The sequence below is a fragment of the Abramis brama genome, assembly GCF_963993115.1.
Source record: "Abramis brama genome assembly, chromosome: 6".
NCBI classification, from domain to species: domain Eukaryota; kingdom Metazoa; phylum Chordata; class Actinopteri; order Cypriniformes; family Leuciscidae; genus Abramis; species Abramis brama.
In genome coordinates this window covers 22,222,057-22,243,213 of record NC_139968.1, presented here as the reverse complement: position 1 = coordinate 22,243,213, position 21,157 = coordinate 22,222,057, and the positions used below count along the sequence as shown (strand labels likewise).

At 37.9% G+C, this 21,157-nt stretch overlaps 1 protein-coding gene across 3 annotated transcripts in view; it reads left to right on the top strand.

Moving 5' to 3' along the window:
- rabgap1l (RAB GTPase activating protein 1-like) overlaps window positions 1-21,157 on the top strand; it is a 94,655-nt gene that overhangs the window by 35,310 nt on the left and 38,188 nt on the right. The gene's annotated exons all lie outside the window — the stretch shown is intronic.

Sequence of the window (21,157 nt, the reverse complement as noted above, 5' to 3'; positions counted from 1 at the left end):
ACAGGTTAAGTAAATATAATGATTAGGCTAATATAGTGCTTATACGAAATGCTTCTCTCTAGAGTTAAAGGCAGGGTAGGTAGGATTTATTAAAAATTAAAGATCCAAATTTGTTAAAACTTTCTATATATATCAATACATAATTAAAATGTAAGAACTCTGAAAAAAAGAGTATAAAAATCAAGTGACTCTAGACCGTTTAATCTGTATTAAACACAGCTCATTATTTCGATTCGGGACGAATCAAAGGATTGGCTTAGGCGACTGTCACTCTCTCGCAACCATGGCAACCACCCTTTTGCCACACAGCACCTACCCACTTGCGCGCGACCGTTTGATTTGAGGAGTGCGAGAGGCACGGAACCTGATCACACCTCCGTCCAGTAGATGGCGGTAATGCACTATGTTTGCAAGCTGCCAATAAAATCTATCGAAGAAGAAGAAGAAGGCACTGAACCTAGGAATACCAAAACAATGGCAGAGAAAGAGCAATCTAAATTTACAGTACCGGCATATGCAGTTAGTGAAGGCAAACCAGGCAAAAAAAATGCCCCTTCCCCTCCGCTTGTCTCAGGTAAATAATGCGTCCTCTAGCTCAGCGGTCGGAGTCGCGCGTTCATGTGTTTTGGGGACGTGGCTTTGGAAGAAGCACAGAAATGAGGGGGTGGAGTGAATGGAAATAATGAGATGTCTTTAAAACAGTCGTGAGAGGTCTACAGACACTCGATTTTGATACTTTCTTTTTCAGAGTACTTACATTTTAATTATGTATTGATATGTACATAAAGTTTAAACAAATTTGAAAAATAAAATTTTTAGACCATTTCTACCTACCCTGCCTTTAATTTCATTAGTGAACTAACCTGCTGTTGACACTAAATGCCTGAGGTAAATGTAATGTTACGTGAGATATTATTCTCAAGCTGTTTTTTTTTAAATATCTTTCTGCAGTTGAAACACTGGTTGAGAGATGTAAACATATCTATCGATCGATCGTCTTTTCTTCTGCACTTTTTACTGGTAGCAAACAGCATTACTGCGCGGTCCCCCCTCTGGATTGTAGTGTGGTTCGCCTGTGACTGAATGTATTCGTCGCGCGACTGCATGCACCGATCCGTGAAGTCCATACTGTACTGTTCGGGATGAATGCATGTACCGTTACACACCTAATATATGTATATCTATCAGGGGCGTGCGGTCCATATGAGCTGCGAATGCTCTGCATACCCAAGCCATTTGTGTATTTGCTAATTAGTATTAACACTAAATGACCATAAATTCCCTTATTTAAGGTGTACCATAAAGCTTAAATGATAACATTTTGGTAATATGTACGTACGTCATTTCTTTATTTGCGAAAAGATGGTAATTTTCTTCAAATGTGCCAGTTACGGAGGGTTTCGCTAAGCGGATCCACAATAGCTTTGGCGCCTACACTCTGTTGTTATGTATCGTCCGCGAGTCGTTCGCCCAAGCGGTGCTGGTGCTGCCAGATATCGATCAACGAAAATCACATTGTATTTGATACAAAACTAGATAGACTAAATAAAATGAAAAAAGTCATAACTGAAACTATTTTCCTAGTATTTAATATAAATATATATATATATATATATATATATATATATATATATATATATATATATATATATATATATATATATATATATATATATACAGTGAGGAAAATAAGTATTTGAACACCCTGCTATTTTGCAAGTTCTCCCACTTGGAAATCATGGAGGGGTCTGAAATTGTCATCGTAGGTGCATGTCCACTGTGAGAGACATAATCTAAAAAAAAAAATCCAGTAATCACAATATATGATTTTTTAACTATTTATTTGTATGATACAGCTGCAAATAAGTATTTAAACACCTGAGAAAATCAATGTTAATATTTGGTACAGTAGCCTTTGTTTGCAATTACAGAGGTCAAACGTTTCCTGTAGTTTTTCACCAGGTTTGCACACACTGCAGGAGGGATTTTGGCCCACTCCTCCACACAGATCTTCTCTAGATCAGTCAGGTTTCTGGGCTGTCGCTGAGAAACACGGAGTTTGAGCTCCCTCCAAAGATTCTCTATTGGGTTTAGGTCTGGAGACTGGCTAGGCCACTCCAGAACCTTGATATGCTTCTTACAGAGCCACTCCTTGGTTATCCTGGCTGTGTGCTTCGGGTCATTGTCATGTTGGAAGACCCAGCCTCGACCCATCTTCAATGCTCTAACTGAGGGAAGGAGGTTGTTCCCCAAAATCTCGCAATACATGGCCCCGGTCATCCTCTCCTTAATACAGTGCAGTCGCCCTGTCCCATGTGCAGAAAAACACCCCCAAAGCATGATGCTACCACCCCCATGCTTCACAGTAGGGATGGTGTTCTTGGGATGGTACTCATCATTCTTCTTCCTCCAAACACGTTTAGTGGAATTATGACCAAAAAGTTCTATTTTGGTCTCATCTGACCACATGACTTTCTCCCATGACTCCTCTGGATCATCCAAATGGTCATTGGCAAACTTAAGACGGGCCTTGACATGTGCTGGTTTAAGCAGGGGAACCTTCCGTGCCATGCATGATTTCAAACAATGACGTCTTAGTGTATTACCAACAGTAACCTTGGAAACGGTGGTCCCAGCTCTTTTCAGGTCATTGACCAGCTCCTCCCGTGTAGTTCTGGGCTGATTTCTCACCTTTCTTAGGATCATTGAGACCCCACGAGGTGAGATCTTGCATGGAGCCCCAGTCCGAGGGAGATTGACAGTCATGTTTAGCTTCTTCCATTTTCTAATGATTGCTCCAACAGTGGACCTTTTTTCACCAAGCTGCTTGGCAATTTCCCCGTAGCCCTTTCCAGCCTTGTGGAGGTGTACAATTTTGTCTCTAGTGTCTTTGGACAGCTCTTTGGTCTTGGCCATGTTAGTAGTTGGATTCTTACTGATTGTATGGGGTGGACAGGTGTCTTTATGCAGCTAACGACCTCAAACAGGTGCATCTAATTTAGGATAATAAATGGAGTGGAGGTGGACATTTTAAAGGCAGACTAACAGGTCTTTGAGGGTCAGAATTCTAGCTGATAGACAGGTGTTCAAATACTTATTTGCAGCTGTATCATACAAATAAATAGTTAAAAAATCATACATTGTGATTTCTGGATTTTTTTTTTTAGATTATGTCTCTCACAGTGGACGTGCACCTACGATGACAATTTCAGACCCCTCCATGATTTCTAAGTGGGAGAACTTGCAAAATAGCAGGGTGTTCAAATACTTATTTTCCTCACTGTATATATATATATATATATATATATATATATATATATATATATATATATATATATATATATATATATATATATATATATATATATATATATATATAATTTTTTTTTTTTTTTTAGGAAAATTTATTTTTTACCAAAACTGTTAAAGACAGACCTACTGTAAGAAAACCTACTGTAACTATCCAAAGTTTTTAATCGATAGTCTATGCGTTTATTAAAGTCATCAGTTAGCTTTTTTTTTTTTAAAAGAATACATTTACTTTTATTCTTGCCTATATTTCTTATAAATACATTTTATGTGTATTTTATTTATAATAGGCTACTAATATTTATCATATGATACTTTTTAAAATTCGTAATAAACAAAATACCTCCGGCATACATTTAAATTGCCACCTGCCATGGTGCTTCTTATTTGTCATCTCTAATTTAGACCTTTCATACCGTTTTACCGATTTAGACCTTTTGTGATACCGCCGTACCATTTAAAGGTGAACTATGTATTTTCTGCGACACTACTGGCAATATAATATAATGTAATGTAATGTACATATTAAATATGCAGTTACTGTTCAAAATCACGTCTATCACACTTGTTTGCTGTGGAGTCTTATGTTAAGTAGCATTTGCCTGTAAGAATGAACAATTTCGTGATTTCTCTTGATGTTGCTTCTTTTCTCGTATACTTGAAGACATTTGGTTCACCCTGCCAGTCTTTCATCCATATTCATGGACACAACTGAGTGGAGCTTACCGTCCAGGCCTGTGAATATTTATGAAAATCCTTTGCGTGCCATATTATGAATTCCTTTTAATATTAATCTTTGCTGCCACACAGCTTCAAGAGGCATTCTCCTCCATCAAAAGGATCTGAGTTGCACGACGGTGAGCGGGAGGAACACCTGGCCCTTTCTGTCGCTAATCAAAGGTGAAGCACTCGCGCATCCTCATTGGACACAATGCTAATCACCATTGTCTCTGGACCTAATGGCTGTTTATTAGGGCTTCTCTCTCTTCACATTCTCTAAGTGGGATATTGGTACTTGTGGTGTAAAGTGAGTGTTTAAAAGGATACCTAACCCACCCAGGCACTCTTCACGCTGTTATCTGTGGGTGGTATAGGTTAGTGGTTAGATCTGTGGCACTAACTGAAAGGTTGTGGGTTGTAACCCCAAAAGGAACAGTCTATGAAAGTTTGTCATTGTACTTCTAGGCAAGAAACTTTGTTTAATGTAGTGTTGCACTGCTTTGAAAATCGAATACTTCCCTACTATATCGTATGCGAAATACAGTACAGCAAAAGAGTAGTATGTCCAAATACGCAGTATTTAAAAAAAAAAAAAAAAGTAGGCGAAACAACATGAGGGTGAGTAATTAATTACAGGATTTTCATTTTTGGGTGAACCATCTCTTTAAACTGACAGCGTTATAGCCATCCCTGGTCCTCACATATTAGTTTGCTCTCGGTTCTTTTCCCAGTTGCATTAACCCAATAAAATCTCTTCCCTTCGTTAACCCTACCCAGATTAATCTGTACATCTATAATGAAGCTGCCTAATGTTTTTTGATGTATTATGCAATACAGCGCAAAGATCCCACACTTAGCAGACGATTAGCGATATAGCCGTGAGGTCTGAGGATTCTCCGACTCTGTACTGCCGGCCCTGACCCACTCATGAGCAGCTGAATGGCCCGCGGTCTGTTGATGCTAACATTCACGGACAGCTGTCCACTCCTCACTATTAGGCTGGTCGCATGCCCATCCGAGAATACTGCCATCTGTCCTTTTGTACATGCTGGAGCTGAGGAATTTTGGGAGGTTGGGGATAAGCCCCTTTTTTTGGGGGGGTGGTTCATGACCATGGTCTCCAAAGCTGAGATGGTTTTACATTTTGTTGCAGCGAGCTATCCAAAATTTCCAATGCATTCATCACAGATTGAAAACTTGGTAAATGTTACAGAATTGGAAGAGCAAAAGTCCATTTTTGACCTTTTTTATTTGGGCGAGGACCAAAGATATAAAGCTTTTTTTAAATAAACTTTATCTTATATTATCTTAACTTGATCTTATTGGATGAAGAACATTATAATAGTATTCTTCATCTACATGCATTCTGAATTTTGGTAAGTCAGATAAGGATATTTTGGCAATTTATTGTAAGTCACGCAATCATGTATACTTTATACAATCATTTACTCATTCATGATTTTATTTTTTAGTCCTCCTGGATTTGGACACAAGTTTGTATCTGTGTCCCCAGTGATCTCTGTTTGGTCACATTTTTCATGTTTACAGGACTTAACAATAAGGATGGAAAATATTAGAATATTATTTATGTAAGGGGAAAAAATATGTATGTTGATATTTATTTTTTTATTTTTTAAATGCCAAGTTGTCACCAAGATAATACTATTTAGCTGGCTAATGTAGATGTTAGTAAGTATGAAAATGCATTGCTAAATTAATAATAATAATAATCTTACTCTTCCGGTAAAAAAAGACAAAAAGTTGGCAGGGCAAATAAAAATCTGAACTAGCAGAAAAATTATTGTCGAGCCCTTGTTTATAGGGCTAATATATATTTAGCTCATACCCACTGGCTTGATGCCAGTGCCATTGCAAGCTCCCGCAGGAGTGAACCCAGCTGTTGAGTCCTGGCAGCTCATGCAGACCTGCCATCCCCAGCATGCAGGATCCAAACTTGGCATGTCTTCACACTTACTTCCTCCATTCTCTCAGGTGAGGCCCCACCTCTGCTGGGATGCTGAACCACGTTGCTTTCCAAGGGATTTCAGATATCTCGCTCTAAATGAAATACCATGAGACATCCGTTCTGTCTCCAGCAGCGTTCTTGGAGTATCACCAGACTTCATTTGGCTGCACCACAGTGGCCACCCAAGGGAACATCGATGGACCCCCTCCTGCTTTGAGACGTGGATTAATTATAACTAAAAATGAGTGCCTAGGGGTTGCATGATATGCTAGTCGATTTCTTATCAAAACAATACTCGAGTAACTCGACTACTCGTGGTTCATGCTACTGTAAATGAAAAGACATGAAATAGTTCTTATCAATAAATATTTATTAATTCACAACCTAATGCAACAATTACATAAGTAAACTCTCAAAACATGCAGTGCGCTAGTTTTTCCAGGCGCCGACACCTCGGCAAGATGAAAACATCTCAACTTTTTAGAATGCAGCAAGCGTTGCAATGTGGCAAAGACCAACCAATCACCTTCGGCCTTTCCGTAACATCATCGAAAGCTCGCTGAACAGCTGATCATAGCTGTACTGGGCGGGTTTTTATTTCTCATCTCCATAAATATATCTAGTAGTAAAGCTAATGCAAGGGCTAGAAATCAATTAATCCTTTGCTGATACTTCTTTGTCGTCATGGAGAGCGCAGTTCATGGTTGCATAGCAACGACAGACGCCATGGGAGCGCAAGCACTTGTAGAAAGGACACAGCCGCGCTTTCCACGCGTTTTTAGACACGATATGTGAACGGCTCCTTAAAGAGTTGGCAAATTACCATATTTTTGTCATCCTTAATGAAATACTTCCACACATGTGATGTGTGGTGTCTGTTGGTGACGTTCGCTGTTAATGCACACTCGAGTAGTCGATTATTTCCAACAGCGCCGACTAGTGGTTGAAGTAGTCGATCTCTCGACTACTCGACTAGTCTATGCAAGCCCTAGCCTAGACATTATGTTCTCACGTGCAGTGCCCTTTTCCTCTCCCATTTCTTTGGATATGGGACTTTCAGGTGGTTGTTGCTTGACTATTACGACATCTGGTGCCACAGTGCAGCCTAGAGAGCTCCAGATGTTCCTGTGAACAATAAGGGAGAGGAAGAAAGGAGGTGGTGGAGTTGGAGGGTAATGGAAGAGCATCTATTTTAGGCAAGGAGATTCTGTGCTGCACACTTGCGAATCAATGATGTGATTGCTATTATTGTTCTATATTGTATATATAAAAAAATATATTAGGTAAAATATATATAATATAATTTAGGGCTGCACGATATATCGCAAATGTACATTTTGCGATATGCATATAGCAACGTCTTGCGATAGGGTACCTCAAAATGTCAACGCATATAGCAGAGAATAGACTGGGCCATACGACTTACGTTTGACTTGCTTGATGTTAAAAAAAAAGTTATTAAGTGCAATAAGCTGCGGACAACAACTTATTGTGGTTCTCGCGCTGACACACCCCCAAACTCATGCACAGAAAGCCTCCTCTCAGATCCCGAATTCAGTTCACTTTTGCGCCTTTTAACCCTCGAACGGTCCGATACACACACCGTTATCTCAAAATGCCTGTCTTGCCCGGTATTCATGTAAACACTGTCAGTTATGTCTTAATTGAACAAACGTTTGGGAAAGAAATCGGATGTGTTTCAATAATCCGTGCATTAGGTCTTAAAGTGACAGCAGCCTAATACAGTAAACCTGCTGTCTGTCAAACAATGAAAGAAAACTCACTGCTCTTGTCTGAATAACTTTTGTAGCTTTAATATGAATCAAATGTATATTTATTTTATGTGAATACTGCATTGTTTTAGTTTTACATTTGATTATTTGGTTTCTGTATTGTTTCTTTCTTGAATACTACTGTTAAATAGATTTAATGTAGGCCTACCTGAAAAAAATTGTTTTCAGGTGTATATAACTATAGATTGCCAAGTTGAGCAAAGAGTTGTTGGTATTTAAATAGTTTTTTATTGTTTGTTTAAATTGTTGTTTGTTTAAATTGACATTACTTTTTATGTAATGCTAAAACACTGCTGTTCAGTTTCAGTTGTAGTGATGCTTTCTTTTCCCAGAAAGAATGTGAAACATATATTGGTTACATCATTTTAAGTTTTTAAATGTATATTTAAATATAATTTAAATGGATTTTACTCACTAATTATCTAATTATTTAACAAGTTGCAGCCCCAATCATTATAGACTGATTCAATTCATTTAATGTATAAATTGCATTTTTTAATTCAAATTTATTTATAATTTATTTATAATATATTTCAATTGTGACTCATAATAGACTGATTATTTTTTGACTACAAAAATGCATTTTATATATTTAAATACATTTTTCAAAGTAAAAATATAAACAAACATGTTGTTAAAATACATTTTCAGTATGACCCATGTGTGAGCTAAGCCTAAAACGAAAACTGTTTCCGCGTCTCCGTTGAATGGATTGGTTGGAGAGCGCTTGCAAGAACCCTGATGCTTGAATATCAAAACTCTAGTTCTGTGCCAGTCTATTTTTGGATATATTTGAATATTAATAATTCCGGGTTGCAAATTCTTCAAATAAGTCCTGTGTGGAGGGGAGAACACAGTCGTCTTACATTGTCATGGAAACCACGAGGAAATTTTTACCCCATCGATGTTTCACTTTTGATCATGAGAAATTAATTAAAATCATCGAGAGCGGGACGACGTGCATCCACAGGCAGTGTTTCCGTCCCTTAGCACCACATCGCTCCCTATTGTTTGCCATGCCAAACCGCCAAGGGATCATGTGCCTGAGCCTGAAATGGCAGCTAATGTCATTAGCGGGTGAACAAACGGGTTATGAAAACGCACAAGGGGAGGAGTGAGAAGGACAGAGAGAGTGTGTACCGTGTGTCCCAGAGGAATTGTTCTAGCACTCTTGAGATATTCATGACTTAATGACAGAACAAGTGTCACTTTTGGAGAGCGTGTTTTCACATGTTCTCTCGGGGGTTGCTGTGCTGGCGTGTTGCGGAGAGATCAGACCGAAGCTAATGACCCTGATGGTAATGAGACAGCATTCGCTCTCTGCAGGTCTCCGCAGACAAACCAGACGAGGCCCCGACCTGTCTTTTTTTTTTTTTTTTATCCCCTTGAATTTTCTCTCATTTGCACAAACCTTTGCTCTCTATCTCTCATTCTCCACCTTTCTCTCTGGACTTGTCTCCTGCCACGCTCTGGCAGGCTGCCTCTGAACAGACTTCACTGCATGCCAAGCCATTTACAAATGCCTTCACTTTCCAAGCACTTTTTTGCCGCTCATCCAACCTGCCATTGCAGGTCATATTGAGATGAAATCAAAATTGGCCTTGGCATTGGTTTACATAATACTGGTCGTCTTATGATTTTTCACACAAAAAAAGGTCACTTTTTTGTTTTATATTTTCTGTCAACTGAAATTAATCATTAAATTTAAATTAATTAAATGACCTTAATAATTTTAGTCAGATTGACATTGACAAAAATAACCTTAGTGATGTAATTAACATTTTAGTATTTAATGTAACATTTATTTTGTGTATTTATCAGATTAATCTTATATCTGGATAGGATGCGTTTGGATGAGTTAATTAACCTGCTAGCAAATTGCTTTGGTTTATCAAGTGGGTCAACCTACAAGATTTATTGCCTATGATCGGATTATTTGAAAACATTGCTGTTTTGCGCCAGTTGCGGTACTGTTGACGGAAAACCTGTCAATCATTTTTCTGTAATTTTGTTCACAAAATGTTATTCCATAGAAAAAATTAGTGGTCGACCGATATATCGCCAAGGCCGATATATCGGCCGATATTTGGCATTTTTGAAATATCGGCATCGGCCGATAAGTTTTTCTGATTGGCCGATGTGTTGAAAGCGGGACTTTTATTTTGACGGCGCTCCGGACTTTTATTTTGACGGGCGGTGCTGAGAGAACACCAGCGCCAGAAGAGAACGGCAGCTCCTCAGATGATGTCAGATCAGGCGGGAAGGAAGTCGACCGGAAGTTGAAGCCGGCCGCGTGCCACCATCTTGTAGCAGAACTTCACCTGCAGTTAGCATCCCATTGACTCCCATTCATTTTGGCGTCACTTTGACAGCGAATAACTTTACATCTGAGGCGTTTGAAGACTCCATTTGTCCATTATTTATTTCTAAAGAAACACGACAATGTATAAAATGCTCCATTACCTTGTAGCTTATGTTATGGCCCCGTAGAAGCAGTTTTTGTAAAAGTAGGCTAACGATTGCGTCATAACCACGCGACTCTCTGTCGCACAGTAGAGAGATTACCGTATGGACGGGAGGAGAAGCTCGCGGGCAATCGGGGGGACGTGGAGGCAAAATGACAATATAATTAATCAGAATACCTAGCAAAAGTTGCTCCTGCTCCAAGCTCATGGACAGCTCCTACTCACACTCTCCGTCTCTGCAAGATTCGGAAGGGAATGATTCAGATTTCTCTTGGCACAGCTACTAGAAGACAGACGGGTTGCTCACGTGGTCCGTGTAACGCTTTGCTCGGTTTGAGTCTGCGCGTCAGGAAAGGAAGTGCTAAGAAATCGCTAAAAATGGGCTTCACTTGTCTCAATTGAGATCCAATGAGATGGCTCTGTCCACTTCTTATACTGTCTATGTGTCAGATCAAACAGCGCTCACTCACATTCTATTCTCCGTCTTCATTAATTTACGATCTCTGTCAGTCATATCTAATACTTTGTTAGACAGAACTGGTAAACAAAGTAAGTAAATGGTAACTTATGCCAAGTAAGTAAAGTAAAGCGTTTGCTTTTATATTATTTGTAACAGAAAAGGCAAACAATCAGGCTAAAATACTTTCTCATTTGCCGTCAACATTCAGCAAATGCGCATCTACGTCATTTAAACAAATCTCTGAATATCTAATAAACATTTAATTTCACAAACCTTGCAGATTTAATCGAATCCAGCTGTGATATCTTGTGAAGTGTGCATTACTGTCAGCAAGTGACGGTCGGTCCGTGCGAAGTGAGTGAATGCGAACAGAAGATCAGCTTCACAGGAGACGCGATCAAAAAACTTTAAATCCTTCATTTTAACCAGTTGCCAACTGTGTCATATTCATATCATTTTCACTGTGCTGTATGTAAAATTAGCGTTACCTTGTCTTTATTTGAAAAAAATATGATTACCAGCACGAAATTACCAGAATACTGAGAGCCCTGTTACAGTGTTTACTTTCTTTTTATTCACATATTCATATATTTCTAAACAATTACTTTGTGAAAAATACTGTAATAGGATTGCCATCTAAAGTATAAAAGCATGTTTATTTTAAAATTTTGTTTTATAATTTATTAAATATTGATTAAAATAAATATATATAAAAAATATCGGCTTTATATCGGCCATCGGCCACCCTGCTCTCCAAGATATCGGCATCGGCATCGGCCATCAAAAAACCAATATCGGTCGACCACTAGAAAAAATAAATTTTAGTCTTTCATCAAAATGTAATCACTTTTCGATATTTCCTGATTTGTTACACTTTGAATGTCCTGTTTAATTCGGAAGCAGGTCACATTAGAGAAGTAAATGTGAATGTTTCAGCAGTTGAAGCTTTTCCACTCAAAAAGGAAAATTTTATTTACTCGCCAGCATGTCGTTCCATGTGGAACACAAAAGAAAATACTTAGATTTTTTTCCCCATACAATGAAAGTCAATGGGTTCCTAACAATGTTGTTTTGGACCCCATTGACTGTCATTGTATGGATAAAAACAGTTAAAACATTCTTCAAAATACCCTTTTTTATGTTTCACTGAAGAAAGTAAGTCATACAGGTTTGGAACATCAACATTTCTAATTTTCAAGGGCTGAACTATCCCTATAAGCCTTAGTACTGGTGGCCAGAAGGTTACTGGTCTGAACCGTGCAAGGAGTGAGTGAAATTGGTTGTGTGGAGAGAAATAAAGATTGTCGTTGTGCCTTTTCCCTAAAGGTTGCCCCTTTGTCACACAGGTTTGGGTTGAAGGAGCAAGACCGATTGAGTCCAATCGTGGACTTGACACCTTGTGAGGAAAAGCAGGTCACCAAGAACAATGAAGGATCGCTTCGACACCACTGTTCCCTTATCAGCCAGGCTCCACTCACAGCCCTTTAATTCATCACCGACTGTATGAAAAGCCCTATTCCCCTCTGAGACGACGCTCTTATTTCCAATCATCTCTGTGGGTTCGGCCAGATCTGTCATAGTTTAATCTACTTGACCTGAGGTGAATCTTTTGGGTCTGTACTTTCCCCATGGAAACACATTCTACCTTTGCTTCTTTGTATAAACGTGGGATTAGTTGTTCGTTTGAATGAAGTATCGACAAGACGAGAGTTCCTGTCACTAGCTCTCAAGGTTTTTTTTCCCCTTGAATCTCCCAAGACTTCAAGTCTTGTAGCTATGGCAACTTAATTCAGAAAAACTTTTGAGTATCCTTTTTTTAGGCTGAAAAATAATAGCCATTAAAATAGAAATTTCTCTGCTTATTATGTCCATATGCCATCTTGAGGAGTTGAGATGCTGCTTTCGATCGGTTTCTTGCGGTTCTCTAAATTCCCAGGTGTCTGGAGCCTGTACTTCTGAGTTCCTGTCCCAAATGTCACCCTTATCCCTTGTGGTCCTTATTTGGTGTTCATTGACGGTCCATAGCATCCTCATGAAACCTAAAGTGTCAAATGGAACACGTGGCCATCGGAAGACCACAAGTACACATCAAGCATGCCGTTTGGGACACATCCTGTATCTAAGTGTGTCCTCTCAAGTTGTCGGTTTCTCAAAGGTCATCTGGGTTAGTTTCACATCCACTACATGTTCGCTACATTTCCCATGTGTGAAGTGCTGGCTGCATCCACATATTTCAGTTCCTCAGATTGCTTTAGGATGTCTTGAAGGGTCATGCGTTAGTTGCCGTCGCCCCTTTTTCACTGGTCTGTGAAGTGTATGGCCTTTTTCTTCCATAATAGTGAAGTCTAAGTTTTCTAAAGAGAAAACTGGCCCAAGGCGTAAAGGGCACCTTCCATCTAGGCACTCACATCACAAATGGATAGGTAAAGAACATCCACTGTCCCCAGGTGAAAAGACAAATATAGCCACCATTCAGCGAGGCTCCACAACCGAAAACCTGCATGGCGGCCGTTAGAGATGTTGAAAATATTAAGTCCATACTAAAATAAAAAAGCAGTAACCTTTTTCTGCAGTATCGCTAATACAGAGCATCACTACGCCGTTGAGTAAATGCAAACAGGCATTCTGTGCATTAGGCAGCCCACTGTCTGTTTATTTTTGGTGAAATTAATCAAACAATAGTATTGCCAAGAAAAGAGATCTTAATTTTTTCGTTTTATTTTGTTTTCTTTAAAAATGCTCGATATATCTGTTGTCATATCGGTATCAACCGATAAATGACTTTATAAAGTTATCGATTTTGGTCTTATAAGAAATATATTGTAGATTGATGTCTAATATCAGCTAATATAACAGTTATCGGTTAAATATCTGTTATCAGTATTGGTCCAAATTTCAGTGGATCCCTAGTTTATTAAATAATTACTTAGAAAAACTTTGATTTAATTCATTGAGAATCACTTGAACACTACATGTCATTGTTTTAATTCAAATTATTAATATTCAATACAGTATTTAGTACTGGTTTAAATAATGTCTTTGATAACATGCTAGTTTTTGCTGTGATATTTAAATTAGTATCTATAATCTTAAAATCTCACTGGTATCGATGTCAATGATTTAGGTTTTGTGACAATTGTAGTCGATGTATCCGTAGCTATCGCAAGTGTTCTTTCGAATTAGATCATTAGCATGCCCAATGAATTAGCATTCAACACAGTACTGGCAATTAAAAGAGCAGTGACGACACGCTGACAGACGAGTTAACAGTCTGTCCTGAGGACCAGATGTTGCAGGCCCTCGGGAGACCGAAAAATCCTCGAAGAGCCGTGACAGAACGGAGCTCCGCGGGCTCTCTGGTTTTTAATGAACTTGGTGACACAGTCTCAACATTTGATGGAAGTTGTGAAACTCGTAATCCAGAAAATGTTTACATTTATGGAAGGGATAAGGGATAGGGTTTTTTTTTATCGCCTTTTGCACGAATTCCTCGGTCTTTTGCAGTTGTTTAGCCGTGGATTGTATATGCATGTGAGGTCTGTTGATTCGGGTGTGTTTTCGCACTGTGACACAGTTAATAACCGGCCGTCAATGCGATCACACACCGCGCTGGCATGCATTATGCATGAACAAGATTAATCTGTCTTGGTGCTTGCGAAGCATAGAGAACACTTCAGCCCTTCTTCCTCGCTCTCTTTTCTCCCCTTCTCTTCCTCCTCTCAGGCACCTTTTATTTTGCTGCTGCAAGGTTGGCTGTTGTGATCAGGCTAATGCTGCAGTTTGTCAATTTCAATTACGGCCCTCTTTGAACTGCGCCGATTCCAGCCAGGGAAGGAATAGAGGAGGTAATATTCCTACTGTCAATCACCTGCGATTTTTCTGCCTCGCCTTTTCCTTCACTTCTAATTTTAACCTCAGGCACTCCGTGGTTCATTGCAGGAAGGTTAAAGTGGTCAGGGGATTTACTTTATCATACAAAAGAGGATTCTTTCTTTGTAGACATATAACGTTCTCATCGCAAAGCTACTTTTTTTGTCCTCCTAAAACATTTATAGAAACTAAGCTGTAAAAAGGAGTCATCTATATATACCATATATCTGTATCATGTCGGTTATTGGCCGATATTAGTTATTTTTAGGAAATGTGTTATTTTGTATACTGTACATTAGCCATAACATCAGTGTCAGGTAGAGTTTTAATATGGGTGCACCCCTATTTCATAATCATCAGTTTTTCATACAGAACGTGAAATGTATTTATGATTTTGTAATACAAGTTCAACTCAGAATCATTTCTCACAGACTTTCACTGTCTTTAAATCAATTTCAATTTTTTATACCGTACATTAGCATGTTATGATGCCTAATTTTATTTATAGCGTTTAAAACAGTTGATTGTAGATTTCAGTATTTAATTTAAAAAATACATATTTACATTTTTTTTTATTTTTTGCATCTAAAACAAATATTGACTCAATATAGTATTGAATTTTAATATAAGTTATCAATTATCAGCCATAACATGAAATAATTTGTAGAACTTTTTTTAATATCTGCAATTATAAGTGAACAAATTTGTGGTGTTATTGGCATTTAAGACTTCATTTCCTATTTATGTTGTTATGCAGGTTATTTCATGTTCTATTCAGCTCAACAACAACGGTCAGCATCTTTATTTCATCTTCCGCAGCTGAACAGCATGAGATCTTGTAATTGTTTTCCACAGACCCCGGCTTGACCTATAATGTTGCATATTACTGCATCGTGAGTTGACGGAGCAGATTCGGATCCCCGTAGTAACATCTACAGCTCCACTTGGAGCAGATTCGGCTTTTGATAGTGCATCACGCCACTTGTGTACTCTCTTCTCCTGGTGTCACATCTGAAAAATAGGTCAGCTCGCCCCGGGTGGGGCTCTGGTGACAGCCGCTTTGTTGTCAGACCCGCACAAGATCGGCGCTGACTGGCTTAGAACCCAGTGGGAGGCCCGGCACAAACTTCAGAGGCTCTTTCGCACTGTGTGCCCACCACGGAAAGTTCTAGAGTGACTGAGCGAGCCTGACGGCAGCTTCTCGGAGACAGCGCGCCTGTCTCAGTCACTGTGCCTCCACACCAGCTTGTCATGCTGCATCTCTCAGTCCAGCTTGCACTAATGTTTTTTGCTGTCATCCCGGATTTCAGAGCGACTCGCTCTGTTCTTGCGGGAGACTCTGCTTGGAGCTTTTTGCCCCGGCGTTGCTGTGACCCAACCGACCGACTTTCACCGTTCTAGGACGTGCTGAGGTGCAGTACTGCCTGTCATTTCGGGGCGTTAACAAGATGAGCGGAGGCCCTGTGAGCTTCAGGGTGAAGTGCGCTGTGGAAAGAACACATCTGTTGATGTCCTTTTGTGGCAGCTCATTTGTAGGGCCCAATTCACACAAGGCATCGTGTCAAACTGCATATGTGAAGGAAGCCCCGTTTTTTAGTTCCTCTCATTTTTATTAGTGTGATACTAGGTGCTACCCCATCTTTAATCTTTCCAGAGCTGCTTTTACTTTATATGATAACTTTCATTAATGACATTTATAATGCAGTTTTTTCATTTCGTTTATTTTTTATATGTAGTATAGAATCGTAATATCCATTTTTCAAACTATACATTAAAGGGGTGGTATAATGCCCTTTTCACAAGATGTGAAATAAGTCTTTGATGTCCCCAGAGTGTGTACTGTATATGCAAAGTTTTAGCTCAAAATACCCCACAGATATTTTTATATAGCATGGTAAAATTGTCACTTTGAGGGTGAGCAAAAACTCACCGTTTTTGTGTCTGTTCCTTTAAATGCAAATGTGCTGCTGCTCCCGGCACAGAGGGCGGAGCCACAACAGGGAGGGTGTGTCCTTAGCAGCTTTGATTACCTCACACAGACATGCACTGAAAATTTCGAATGGAGAGACTCGAGAAGTGACAACATGTAGACAACATTTCTGAATGGTTAGTTGATGAATTTATGTGTAGTTATCTTCTAGTCATTGATTAGCATATTCTCTCTTGATCATCTATAAATTGTGTTCCAGGGACGAGGTTTATGTACATTTTAGGGTTTGTGCTGTCACTAACCCGGGAGGAATGTCGTGTAGTCCCAGCCGTTTGTTGTAGTCCTTAAAAAGCTATTTCTTTAAAAGAAAATATCTCCCTTTGCTTTGAACTTTGAGTGTCGTTACTTTGCAGATGTTGTTTATGCTCAAACAGCAACATTACACACTAACTAAAGCTAGAAAAGTGAAATCATAATCAGCCACCCCTTTAAAATGTGATTGCTGTATTTACTTGTAGCTTTTAAAATGATTAAGATGTTGATTTTAGTTTTTAGTCTATTTTATTACATCATTAAATATGAATTAACACCTATTATTAACTTAAAATATTTTTGTTTACATTTTTTTATTTTAATATTAGCCATCACTAATCATTTATTAACACTGTTAATCTCAAAAATCTCAAAATGTATATACACATTTCATACTGTACATTATATCGTGATGCCTAAATTCACTTTATTGATTTAAATTAACTTTTAGTGTTATTTTAAATGTTTTATTTGTTTGATTTAATTTATTTTAAGTTTACTTTTTACATTTATTCAGAAGTTACTATATTTATTTATAATGGAATTTTAATATGGTTATCATTCATATATTTCAGATGTCTATAAAATCACAAAAAATGTATTAACTGTTATCTCTTTCCCGGCTCCAGCATTTAAAAAAAAAAAGTTGCCAGCCACCGCCATTGTTTTTGGTTATTTTCACAAAAGTTTCATGGCCCCAAAAATATTTTATTTTATGAATATATGAACATGCAATTTATCAAAAGAAAGAACAAAGCCTCTGATAAATTTTTTTTTAAAAAACTGTTTTATTCTAGCTTCATGCATTCTTTTTTTATCAACACTTGAATATGGAGTTTCATTAAAAAAGCAACATTTTGAGCAAAAAGCTGAGAATTTCACTTTTTTGTCAAAGACTTCGTCCAGATCGCATTCAGAATGATGATCAAAACATATGGAGTAGATCGAGTCCATCAACACTCCTAATGCTTGCATTGTCCTATCGCTCGTCCTGGGTAGACAGTTCATTCAGTAATATTAGGCAGTTTTAAATTGTACTCTGTTTAATGTTGGTGGTCACGTTATTTTACATATGATTACATATGATATCACTTGTTTTTGCATCTTCCTCGCACATGTTTTGAGGAGGTGGTTCAGTACTCTTTCAGAAGATGTGTATTAGCGCCCCCTACCGTATAACAGTGAAAACACGGATTGTTGGAAAATTCCGTCAATGGCGTGGAAAGAGTTAAATGACATCTTTCCTGATGTTGTGAGTTGTGATGCCTAAATTAACTATTTAAAACCATTGATTTTACTTTTAGTTTTCACATTTTTTTTTATTTAACATTGCCCATTTACCAGTTTATGTGTTCCCTGGGAATCGAACCCATAACCTTTGTGTTGTTAGCTAGCGCCTGGCTCTACTGGTTCAGTTTCATGAAGACAAACCCAGGATACTCGCGTCCCTCTAATAAACGTCCACCCATGTTGAAGATCCCTCAGATCAATGTCCCTGAAGGTCAGTGGTTTTATCTTTCTTCAGGAGCCTGGAGAAATCTGACTGGCCTTCTGTTATTTGTGACCACGCATCAGCCCAAACGTGTCGGGAGGCCGGCAGTGAGTTTACTCAAGCTTTTGCCATGAATGTAATCAGATTGCATCCCTTTGTTTTTATCCCCTCCCTGGGTCTCTGGTCTGGGCGGTTTTGCTATTGCTGAGCCTCACAGATGTTTAGTGGCCACATTACCATTCGCAGCCTGTATCTCTGGCTTTTTTTATGAATACCATTTGTCACTAACTCGCAGTTTATGAGGCAGCATTTCATTTTCATGCACACTGCGAGAAGCGAGAGTGATGGGGGTGAGAGGGAGGGATGCAAAGAGAGGAAGGGAGCAACAGTGAAACAGTCCGCTGAACTCAATCATACACCATGGTGTGATTAACCCCATACTGTGACAAAATTACAGCTTTGAGTCTTTTTGTTGCTGTTGCAAAACACGCCAAAATGGCACTCGCTGTAAAAATGCAGTTTCATATATTCTCCTCTAAAGGTCATTGCTGAGCAAAGGTCAAAGGTCTTTGATGAATAGAAAGTTCTATTTCATTTATTTGAAATGGAATCTTTTGGAACATCATAAATGTCTTTACTGTAACTTTTGATCAATTTAATGCATCCTTGCTGAATAAAAATATTGATCTTGAGCAGCAAATCATCATATTAGAATGATTTCTGAAGGATCATGTGACACTGAAGACTGGAGTAATGATGCTGAAAATTCAGCTTTGCCTTACGGGAATAAATTACATTTTAAAATAGAAAAAGTTATTTTAAATTGTAATAATATTTCATAATATTACTGTGTGTTTTTTGTTGTTGTATTTTTAATCAAATAAATGCAGCCTTGGTGAGCATGAGAGACTTATTTTAAAAACATAAAAAATTGTACCTACCATATATATATATATATATATATATATATATATATATATATATATATATATACACTGCTGTATACAGTACATATACTGTATGGTTCTGTTTGTGCTTGTTATTGATTATCCGTCAAGAAAAACGCATAATGTTACCACTTGCACATATGCTGTGGAAACCTTCATTGGAAATGGCCTTTATGACCTTGTTTTTCCTCTGCATAAATGTAAACTGATGAAGTAAGTTACACAAATGTGTGTGCTGTGCTCTGTACTGTCATCAAGAATTTATCCGGATCATGTATATGGAGAAATGGCAGAAAAGGAGGATGCATTATTCATAGCATGCATGTTGAAGAGAAAAGGGAAGGTAACATTAATCAGGATGTACAAGAGTAAGTCAACTTCAGCTGTTGGATTAAAGACCCATATAGATGCAGATAAGATTCACCTTATTTAAAAGATTTGCTTCATCCGTCGGGCTTTATTCTGCCCACCCTGTAACAAACTCTCAGACACAGTGTAAACAGGTGAGGGGAGGTGGAAACCTGTCCTTCCCTCTCTCGCATTAGTTGACTAATGATGCCTTTAATTAGCCCTGACACACGCTGTTAATGGAATGGACCTTATTACAACTCAGCCTGTCAGAGACATTTCCGCAGTCACCGTCTGATGTTGCCACGGCGTGAATTCCACCGATCTGTTCACTCAAGAGTTGATAGGAAGGACAACTGATTAATATTCTGCCTGTTTAGCCGGTTTCTGACAGGCTTATGTAGCAAAACTACATTTCCCATAATTCTACATGGCAAAACCCATGCTGAAGTCAGTTTGGTCCAGAGTAGATGCTTTTAAGTGCCTCTCTTGGCTCTGGTCCTGAGTTTTATCCCTGCTTTGCTTGTCAGAGTCTGTTCATGTTCTCCATCATTTGACTGGAACGCCGTCTGCATTTGACTTGTTAATTCGATTTGTGTCCCGCTTTGAAGAGTGTGCCGTGCTGAGTAAGGCACTTTCCTGCGCTTCTTAATCTATGCTCAAGTCTGTAAACGCTTCACACAAGGTTATTTCTTCACTCAAGGAATCTTCTTTGTGTCGTCTTGACAAAATACACGTCGTACGTGCTACTTCACTGTCCCTCAGTCAAGCTCAACCTTGTTTGTATTGGAGCTTAAAGGAACATGGATGGAGATCAAAGACTGTAGAGAAAATGACCATCACATTGTTAGTAATTGAGCTTTTCCAGTGCAGGCTGCATGTGTGATAGTACCTCATCTGTACTGTTATCTGCACACTTATCTGGTTCGGATCACACACTTGTTTCCCTATTTGCTGTTGTATCTGTCACCGTTACAAAAAACAAAAAAGCATCAGAAAATCCACAAAAAGTCTAGAATCTGACTTGGGTTATTTTCCAAAAATAACTATAAAATTGCATTTCATTTATTGTGGGGTGTTGTTGTTGTTGTTGTTAAATAACCATGACTAATTAAATATTAGTAATACATAAAATATTGTTATAATACAGTAGTGTTTTATTAAAACTATTATTTATAAAATAATGATAAACAATAAGTAAATAATAAATAAATGATTATTATTATTAAATATTTATTTAAGTAAGTTTAACTAATAATTAATAATACCTAAATTACAATAAAACATTTTATTATACAACCATTTGATTTATATATTTATTAAAATAATAAAATATAATTCATAAACACAAATATAATACAAAATCATTATTATTATACATCAGTTTTAATTTTAAATTAAATGTTTTAATGTATAGCTAATTAATAATAATAATAATAATAATACAGTAGTAAAAATGTATAATAGAATTACTAATATTACTAAATACTTTATTCATTTATTGATACAAATTATTATAAATGATAATTAAATAATAATAATAAA